The sequence below is a fragment of the Rousettus aegyptiacus genome, unplaced genomic scaffold (assembly GCF_014176215.1).
Source record: "Rousettus aegyptiacus isolate mRouAeg1 unplaced genomic scaffold, mRouAeg1.p scaffold_m13_p_3, whole genome shotgun sequence".
Taxonomy (NCBI): Eukaryota; Metazoa; Chordata; class Mammalia; order Chiroptera; family Pteropodidae; genus Rousettus; species Rousettus aegyptiacus.
In genome coordinates this window covers 157,190,633-157,201,324 of record NW_023416306.1, presented here as the reverse complement: position 1 = coordinate 157,201,324, position 10,692 = coordinate 157,190,633, and the positions used below count along the sequence as shown (strand labels likewise).

General features: G+C 35.7%; 1 pseudogene; it reads left to right on the top strand.

Annotated features, from left to right (window-relative positions):
- The first annotated feature begins 371 nt into the window (after positions 1-371).
- LOC118601034 lies at positions 372-457 on the top strand (annotated as a pseudogene).
- Positions 458-10,692: the final 10,235 nt, after the last annotated feature.

Sequence of the window (10,692 nt, the reverse complement as noted above, 5' to 3'; positions counted from 1 at the left end):
TCTGTGTTGAGTCTACAACTTTACTTGAGAACCTAACAATCATTGCTCTGAATGGTGTATTAACATGGAATGTTTTGTAGTTGGTAGCATACTTAGGGATTTGCAAGCCTGGCCCAAGAAAAAGAAAAAAATCTGTCTTCCCTCCCTGAATCTTGGAAAAACTTGGATACTACCCCAGGGGTTCACATTGCCTGATTCCCTGTTCCAAACTTCTTTTAATGATTTAAAAAAAAAAAAAATTCTGCTCATTTGTGTTGCTCCAGGTTGGTGCAGAGCAAAGACTTGGGTGGAACTCATGGGCTCGTTTCCCAAATAACCTAGATAGTGCCCCAAATAGCAGAGATTACTTGAATCCTTAGAAAACCTGCAGAAAGGCTATACTTTCAGGGATCATTTCTGTAGTTTGTTGCTAGAAAACCTGCAGAGCTACTATAAATACACTGATTTTACACGTAAGGAAATGGAACTCGAAGAGTTCAAATGACTTACCCAACTTCACATAGTGTCAGGGTCAGGATTTGCACACAGGTTGGTCTGATGCCAAGGATTGTGCTCTTTCTGCCATTCTGTTATCTCTCAGATTTATAGAAAGGGAGAAAAGTAAGCACCAAGAGGTAAAGTGGAAAGCTGCATTTCTAAATATTTCTTGAATGAAAAAAAAAAAAAAGGAATTAACTAGCAATTGGTTTCTGGATTTTTTTTCTCCTTTATACTTGCTAAAATTTTAAAAATGAACCTTAACTACTTTTATAATTGGTAAAAGAAGAAAAAAAAAAAGAAAGGAAAGGAGTTGCCCTTTTCCACAGATGCATAAAACAGATCCAGAAAACAAACAAACAAACAAAAAAGCCTGTAAAGGAATTTCGGGTAAGGAATGTTCTTCAAAGGTCAAATCATCACTGTGAGCACTGGGTCAGTTACTACTGATTTCGTGGATTCAGTTCTTAAAATGGTCAGTATCACACAGTGACCTTGTAATTTTCTTTCCTTTGGTCTCTCCATCTGTGAGCAGATTTAACCCCTGTCACCCATCTAGGAGAATGAGATGTTCTAATGAGTACAGAGATGTGAAGTACTCTCAGAGGCTTGGTCAGAAGGCCCTGGGTGTAGAGAACAGTGGTATAGGTAAAGCTGCGAGCCAGAAAACATTCATAATTACTTGATTTATAGCCCACAAGGCTTTAAACACATCATAGAGAAACAAATGATTGCTAATGTACACCCACAGACCTTGATATAGCAAAATTGCATAATAAGAATTACATTCTGTGAAAAACCAGCCTTCGAGTTTCTCATGTGAGATGAGGAGCCACTTCTAAGTTTTGGATCGCAAGCATAGGTAAGAGAGATACACATAGAGTCTCGAAATTTAGAAAACAGACTTTTGGATGGCAAATCTTCAGTCTCAGTGATTTCTAAATTTAGAGATATGTTGCCATAGAAATACTGGGACCAGAAGCTTAGCTTAATAAATTACACAGATGATGTAGGGCAAAAACGCTCAATCCCATGCAATATCATCAATTGCATAAAAGAATTGTCCTACTGTCTGGAGCAGCACTGTTCAATAGAACTTTCTATGATGATGGAAATTATCTACTCTGAGCCATCCAAAACAGAAGCCTTTAACCGAGTGTGGTTATTGAGTACTTAAACTGTGGCTAGTGTGACTGAGGAATTAAAATATTAATCTTATTTAATTTTAAATAATTTGAATATAAAGTTAAAAAGCCACATGTGGCTAGTGGCACAAGTCTAGAGACAAGTTAATATACCAGAAGTTCTTATTTCATAGCCCCTGCTCAAAGCATGGTTAATTTCACTGGTCATGCTGGCCTGTCAAACTCAATAGGGTCAAGAAAGCCCTCTCAAAAACCAGACATCAGTGAGAGAAGAGTCTTTCTCCATTATTCCATGACTCTAGAAATTCTTAAACCAGGACATCTTTCCACAGTAAGGAATCCAAAAGCTCCCAAAGCAAATTGTTGGCTTCTTCATGAAGTGGTTACTTTTCTGTAGATAAGGGTGAGGGACAGACTGACATAGGACTTTTATTAAAAAACTGATTCATTGTGAATCCCTCTGTATGCATTAGTATTCATGTATGCATTCGTTCACTTAAAAAATATTGAATGTCTGTCACGGCTCATATGATGTTCTCTCAAAGGTAATTTTCCACCGTTAACATTTTGATGTGCTGCCTTTCACCTTCACTCCGTATGAACATCAGTGGGATGGCATAGAGGAACCACCTTTGGGATTAGATCATCACCAAATAGCACTGTTTCCCAGAACAGGATTTGGTAAATTTTTTACCATAAAGAACCGCACGATAAATATTTTAAACGATGTGAGCAATATCATTTCTTTTCACAACTATTCATCTCTGCAGTTGTAGAGTACCAAATAAACCACAGACAATGCAGAACCATATGACCTTGGCTGTGTTTCAATAAAACTTTATTTATAGATACTGGAATTTATATTTCATGTATTTTTTTGATATTACAAAATATTTTTTATCTTGAATTTTTTTAATAATTAAAAAATATAAAAATTATTTCTTTGTCCACGGGCCATACACAGAGAGAGGGCAGAATGTTTGGTCCATGGGCTGTTATAATTCGCTGTCTTCTGGCCTAGAACATAGCACGCCTTTATCCACGGTTTCACTTTCTGCAGTTTCAGTTCCCCATGGTCAACCTTGGTCTGAAAATATTAAATGAAAAATTCCAGAAATAAACAATTCACGAGTTTCAAATTGTACACCATTCTGAGTAGTGTGATAAAAATCTTGTGAGTCTCGCTCCATCCTGCATGTGAATCATCCCTTTATGTTCATTGTATCCATGCTCCATCTGCTATCTGACCATTAGTCGCTTAGTAGCCACCTCGGTTATCAGATTGATTGTCGTCGTATTACAGTGCTTGTGTTCAAGTGACTCTTATTTTACTTAATAATGACCCCAAAGTGCAAGTGTAGTGATACTAGCAATTTGGATATGCCACAAAGAAGCTATAAAGTGCTTTCTTTAAGGGAAAAGGTGAAAGTTCTAGACCTAATTAGGAAAGAAAAAAATTGTATGCTGAGGTTGCTAAGATCTACGGTAAGAATGAATTTTCTATTCATGAAATTGTGAAGAAGTAAAAAGAAGTTTGTGCTATTTTTGCTGTCACACCTCCAACTGCAAAAGTTACGGCCACAGTACATAAGTGCTTAGTTAAGATGGAAAAGGCATTAAATTTATGGGTGGAAGACATGAACAGAAATGTGTTCCAATTGATGGAACGTGTCGTGCCAGAAAGCACTGAGCCTATAGGCAGACTTCAGCAAAGGATCCCCTGAAATGAGTGATATCAAATCATTTACTGGAGGTAAGGGATGGATACACAGATTTGGGAATATGTTTAGACTTAAAAAAAATTATCGGAAGTAGAAAAGGGTATGTGGGGGGACAAATATATGGTGAGAAAAAGAGATTTGACTTTGGGTGATAAACACAATGCAATATACATGTGATGTGTTAAAGAATTGTACACTTGAAACCTATATAATTTTATTAACCAATATCACCCCAATACATTTAATAAAAATTTAAAAAATTAGTGGAGGAAGAGAGAGAAACCACGTTCATGTAACCATTATTGTAGTGTATTTTAATTGTATTTTATTATTAGTTATTAATCTCTTACTGAGTCTAATTTACAAATTAAATTTTATCATAGGTGTGTATGCAGGTATAGGAACAAACAGTATAGGGTTAGGTAATATCTTCAGTTTCAGGTATTCACTGGGGGTTTTGGAATGTATCCTCCATGGATGAGGGAAGACTACTGTAAATGAGAAAATGCCTATAATGTAATATAACCAAAAACTCTTTATGAACACTCATAGTTCTATAATATTCTATCATGTATGTGTGTATAGCGTGTGTGTGTTGAATTTTACTTTGGAATTTTTAGGCTTTTTTCAAGTTTTAATCAAAAATAAGATGAACATCTTTGTATGTAAAGATTTTTATTATGGATTGTTTATTATGCAAGTTGGAAGGTGTAAATATTTAAAGACTTTTACTACGGGGTTGCCAGCTTGCTTTCCAAAAGTTTTATAAGCTGTATTCCACAATAGTACTGAGTCATCTTTCATATATTCTGTAGGTGGCTCTGCACCTTCACTACCTAGGGTCTTAATCTCATATTTAAAAAGTCCTTCAAACCTACTTAAGTAGAGTGGTACATCCTAGCTGGAATTTTCTTAACCGACTGAAAAGTGTATGTATATATTTATTAAATTAAAAAACTCCTACCAAGAATCATACTCTTCTGCCATTAAAACAATAGACATGAGTTTACTCAAAAATTTATGAAAGGTTAATCTTATATGGCATATATATATTTAGATATGCCATGAGCAACAAGAAAGTCTCTTCTTGAGAACTTAAAGAGCCCAGGCAGGAATTGGTCCTGACTGATTTAGACTATTCAGAGCCTTAGAACGGGTTTAGGTTCAAGTTACATTTATGAAATATCTACTGCAGCATAGGTCTCCAAGACCAACCAGCTCATAAACCAACGAGTGAGAGACTGAGATCAAATTTCATCTTTCTGTAGAGAAATGCATAACTAAAGCTAAATGTATTCAATTTAAATGTAAAGATCTACTTTGGATTTAACAACTTTTTGTTGTTACAATGTCTTTTCTTCTGAGAAACTATGGTCTATAAATTTTTTTTTCACAATATTTGACAAGCAACATCACATCCTGTGGGTCTTACCTAAAACAGTATATGTATATTTGAATATATAGTACTTTTATATTTTATGTATTACATGTATCATCTATTCTATATGTGATGTGCACATATTTTATATATAAAATTTTCATGAAATCTACGAGTCTAGAATTATTGTGTTTAACATTAACAATCTGTGCTAGTTGCTTCAAAAATATCATAATTTACTTTTTATAGCCATTTGAGTTAGGTATTATAATCTGTTCTTATTTATAGATGAAGAAATGCAGGCTAAGAGAGGTTAAATAATTTACATCAAGTCACACAGCTATCAGGTGGCATAATCGAGACTTAAAATTTAAAGACTTTTTCTCTGTCTACTCTGCTTCTTTATATACTGCCACATAAATAATACTAAAATTATTAGCAATAATCTGGTTTCTTCCAACCCCGTGATTCTACTCATTTAAAAATTGGATTATTTATTATTGTATTATGAAAATAGCAGAAAAAAACAAATATAAAATGTCACTGAAATATTAATTTCTATGGTATGGCTATTTTTCATGGACTTATTTATGATTTTTTGGGGGTGTGTGTATAGTCCTATTATGCATATTCTACCACCTGACAAAGGGTACAAAATTATATCAGAACAAATCTTTTGAGTTGTGCCATGTTTCTCAGCGTGTTTTTTCTTCAGTTATCATATAGTCATGGGACAGTGGGGACACCATTGTGACTTTCTTTCTTACGCTAGTAATGTTGTGTTAATGTACCAGTTGGGACTGAAAGTGATGGATAATATTAATTAATATTAAATAAAAGTTATGATAAGTTCCTCAAAGGAAAAAGATGCTAAAGAAAAGTGCATAATGATAAGTTTTCTTTGAGGGGAGCTCTGGGAAGGGAAGTTTAATTGGACATTGTGGGCTATGATGGAATTATCCAGGTGAAGACCGAGAGGACAGGGGGATCACCTGGGAAAAAAAAAAAAAGCAGCACACGAGGGCTTTGAGATGTTATGATCAAGAGAAGAATGGCTTAAGTGGAGGCTGTCGCTGGGGTTGGAAGCCAAAGTATGTGGGACATTGAAAATTTTTATCCCAACAGTAATGAGAAGCAAAGTGGAGGCTTAAGTAACAGAATCGCATGGTGAGATTTGCATTTTAATAAGGTTACTTTGGCTGCGTGTTAGGAGATTGGATTAGAAAAAGAGAAAATATGCAAAGCAGTCATTTTAATAATCTTGTTGAGCCATGATTGAGGCTTAAAGTAAGGTGGTGACAGTAAAGATGGAGTAAAATTGATGTTTATGAGCATTATCCAGAAGACAAAATTAATGCTTGAGCTTCTGGGGACAGCAGTTTATTCTCTTTCTCTATCCTCTGAGTTTGGAATAAATTGAGGAAAGTTGACCCATGAGACAATTACATCATTCAAGGGAAGCTTAGGTGTGTGACCAATTCTTTCCTAATGCATTCTGTCCAAGTCTAGAATGTGAAATGACCCACTAAGGGAGTTTTATAGCCCATAGATCCACTTTCCTTGGATTGGTATCTCATATCTGTGCAGGCCCCATCACAGGGACGGAGAAAGAGAGATGGGCTTCCAAACTGCCTCCGCAAGCCAAACTTGGGCTCTGATTCTGGTGTGGGTCCACCTGGAAGCAGAAAGGCAGAATACATGTACTTTTTAAAAAAAATATTTATTGAGATAACAATTTACAAAGTGTGATAGGCAAATTAACAGATGCTCAAAGATGTCCATAACTTAACCCTGAAACCTCTGAATATGTTACCTTCCCTGATGAAAGGAACTTCACAGATGTGATTAAGGTGAGGGATCTTGAGATGGATATAGATAGTATCCTGGGTTATCCAGGTGGGTTCAGTCATATGACAGGAGTTCTTAAAAGTAGAAAACCTTTTCCAATTGGGTTAGAAAGATTCGATAGGGTACTAAAGGTAAGAGATGTGTGACTTTGCTAACTTTGAAGATAGGAAAGTAGTACACATACCATAGAATTTACCTATCTAAAGTGAAAAATTCAGTGTTTTTCAACATAATTGCACATGATGTAATTATGTCTTTATAGATTTGCCTGTTCTAGACATTAAATGTAAACGAAGTTATACAATAGGTAGTCTTTTGTGACTGGCCTCTTTCACATACTCTAATGTTTTTGAGGGTCAACCATGTTCTAGCATGTATTAGTCCTTAATTCCTTTTTATTGTTGAATAGTATTTCACTGTGTGGGTGTACCACATTTTGATTATTCATCAGTTGATGAGCATTTAGGTTGTTTTCACTTTGAGCTATGATGAATATTACTGCTGTTTTCATGTGCACATAGTTTCATTTCTCTTAGACATAACTAAGAGTGAAATTTCTGGAACATATGGTAACTTTTTATTTAATATTTTAGGAGCTGCCAGATAGTTTTCCAAAGTGGCTGCACTATTTTACATTTCTACCAGCAATGCATGAGGTTTGCAATATCTCTACGGCCTCACCAGCACTTGTCTGTTTTTTTTTTTATTATTATTGTATTCATCTGAGTGAGCATGAAATAGTATCTCATTGTGATTTCAACCTGCATTTCTCTGATAACTAATATTGAGTATCATTTCATGCGCTTATTGGCTATTTGGATAATTTCTTTGGAGAAATATTCAGATTTTTAGCTCATTTTAAAATTTACATTTATCTTTTAATTGTTGAGTTGTAAGAGATTGTCTTTATATAGCCTAGATAGAAATCCTTGATAACATATACATAATTTGCAAATGTTTTCTCCCACTATGTGGGTTGTCTTTTTCACTTTCTTCATGGTGGCCTTCGAAGTATGGAAGTTTTTGATTGCTAGGAAGTCCAACTTATGCAATTTTTCTTTTGCTGCTTGTGCTTTTGGAGTAATATGTAATAAATCATTGCTAACCCAAGGTCATAGAAGTTTATGCCTTTGTTTTCTTCTAAGAGTTTTATAGTTTATTAAATCCATTTTTAAATTATTAATTACATTTAGATCTCTAATCCACTTTTAGTTCATTTTTACATATAATATGAGGTAGATGTTCAACTTCATTCTTTCGCATGCAGATATAAATTGTTCCAGAACCATTTATCATAAAAACTATTCTTTCCTCTGTTGAATTGTGTTGGTCCCTTTGATGAAAATAAATTGACTATAAACAGAAAGTTTTCTTCAAGAATTCTTAATTAGAATTAATAATTCCACTGATTTATTTGTCTTTCCATGTGCCAGTACCACCCTGTATTGATTACTATAGTTTTTAAATAATTTTGAAATTGGGAAGTATGAATCTTCCAATGTTGTTCTTCTTTCTCAAGATTATTTTGACTATTCTTCATTTTCATATGAATTTTAGTAATAGCATGCCAATTTCTATATCGAAACCAGCAGGGATTTTAATAAGCTTTGCAGGGAATCTGTAGATAATTTACAGGTAAATCTTAATAATATGAAATATTCTGGTCCATGAACATGGGATGTCTTTCAGTTTATTTAGTTCTTTAATTTCTCTCAATAATGTTTTGTAGTTTACAATATACAAGTGTTGCGTTTTTTGGTTATGTTTATTTCTCTTTGTTTTAGAATGTGCCCACTGTTGCAACATAAACAGCCAAAGAGGGAAATACAGAATGGCCTGGCTCCTTCTCCTAAACTCACCAATAAGGCAATTTATTTCTTCTCCTCTGAGGAGGGTAGGGAGAGGAGGGATGGAAAGAGAACTGAAAGTGTTATTTTAATATAATTCTCTCCTAGGACCAGAAATTCTTTAAGGCAACATGACCAATGAGAAACAGCGATTCTCTCTATCAAGGAGAATCAGATTCTATATTGGATGTGACAGTTAAGGGAGAAGAAGGCGTCAAAAATAATTCCCTAGTTTCTGTGTGAACAGTTGGATATATAGTAGTACTATTAGAGGAGGGAACATTCAAATTAAACAGTTTTAGAAGAAGAAATTGAGATGGGTTTTGGACAAGTTAGATTTAAGATGCCCCTGAAATGTGTGAACAAGGATGAATGTGTAGTTAATTGTATAGATATGGACCTCATAGAAGGCTAGCAGCCAGGTTAATTTGGCTTAATTAGCATATTAATGGTAAATGAAAATGTGCAGAGCAGTTGGAATCATCTAGGGAAGTTTATATGAGAAGAGAACCTAGAACTAAGTTTTAGGAAATTCCATCATTTACTGATGAGGTTGGGCAGGATGAGTTGGGGAAGTTGAAAAGAGGTAGAGATATCTATGGTTGGAGGAAACAGGAGATAGGGGTGTCCTAAAATCAAGAGCAGAGAATATTTCAAGCAGGAAGGAGCATGTCGAATACCATAGAGAAGTAAGATAAACAGAGCTAGACCAAATTTGGTGATATTGAGGTCATTGTTGACCTTGGCGAGAACTGTTTTAGGGGATTTGTGGTAGGCTGGGAGACAAGATTCCGAGGAGCTAATAAAACACAGAAAGGGATGAAAATAGAAATAGTGAATGTGAATAAAAACAGAGAGAGGTAACGGGTGGGAGAAATAAGTTGAAGATTTTTTTTTTCTTTTTAAGAGAAGAGAAACTTAAGAATGATTAAACGTTGAAGGCTAAGAGGCCACAGAGAGAAAAAAGATGAAAATGAATTAATGTGGTTGAGCATCCACAGGACCAGGTTCTTAAAAGGCAAGACTGTCAGAGGATCCACGGTACAGATGGATAGGTTATCCTTTTAAATAAAGAGATCATCCATTCATCACTCTGGAAGGATATGACATGTGTTGATGCATGTAGCTTTCAGATTTGCTCTTTGCAAAAGCTTCAGTGTTCTCTGTAAAGAAGGAAGATGAGGACAGGTGGGGGAGGCTGGAGATTTAAGGACAGTAGGGAGCTGGGCGTACTATTCATGATGAATGGAAGAGTGAGTCAACAAAAGAGACATCACAGTATTGCTGGATGTTATCGAGGGCTTGGTGTTTGTGTGTGTCGGAGCAGATATTATTGAGGGAGAGACAGGCAAGTGAGATGATAGACCCTAAATGCTGACGACTGGGGCAATAAACCAAAAACAGAGATTAGTGGGCCTAGACTGAGGTCCATGCCCACTCTTTCTTGTTACCAAGAACAGGCTAAAATTAGTAGAGCCATCTTCCACGTTGGTATTTGAGAAGGACTTGATGATTATGAGCAACAGTAGCCATCTGCTCATCTTTATTTCGCCACGAGGCTAGACAGTGTTTCCAGTTTGTTCTGTTATAAAGAAAGAGCCAAGGGCAGCTTTGTAGAACAAGGATTCCTACCTTAGTTTACCCCTCCAGTTGCCTGATGTTAACAGCCCAGAGTATTTTCTTACAGTCGTATGATTGTAACTACAATTCAGAATAAGATTCCAGACAGGAATTTGTGTCATCCAGTTACAAAAGGTCATTGTACTAATCCTGAGCTGGAATGGGGGTAAGGAGGGGTGCAAATAGCAAGGCTGATTTTGCCAAGTGGTATGCAAGAGCATGTGGCAAGCTGATGGTCTCCACCTTATATCCTTGGTTGTGATCAGATGTATGGCGGAGGAAGCAGTTACACTAAAAGTTACCATGAGGTTAACTGTATTCAATAGCAAGCCTTCAAGTTTCTCTAGCCATAAAGAATTCCAGAATGCTGTGGCAGCCTTGCTGTATTACCCTCCTCCTCATCTCCTCCTGGTGAGACTTTTATGTGTGTGTGCCTTGGCAACCTCACAGTTACCCTGTGAAGCACATGGCAGTGGAAACATTTATCACATTATGTGCTGAAAAAAGTAAAAGAAATGGGAGTTGGCTGAGCTGAACAAGTAAAGCAAGAATTGTTGATCAAGAAGTTGAATTAACTGTCAGATAATACTCAGGTGGGGAACACATTTGTCACTGGACTAAAATATTAGGCGTGTTTCTTTCTGTATGTGTTTTAA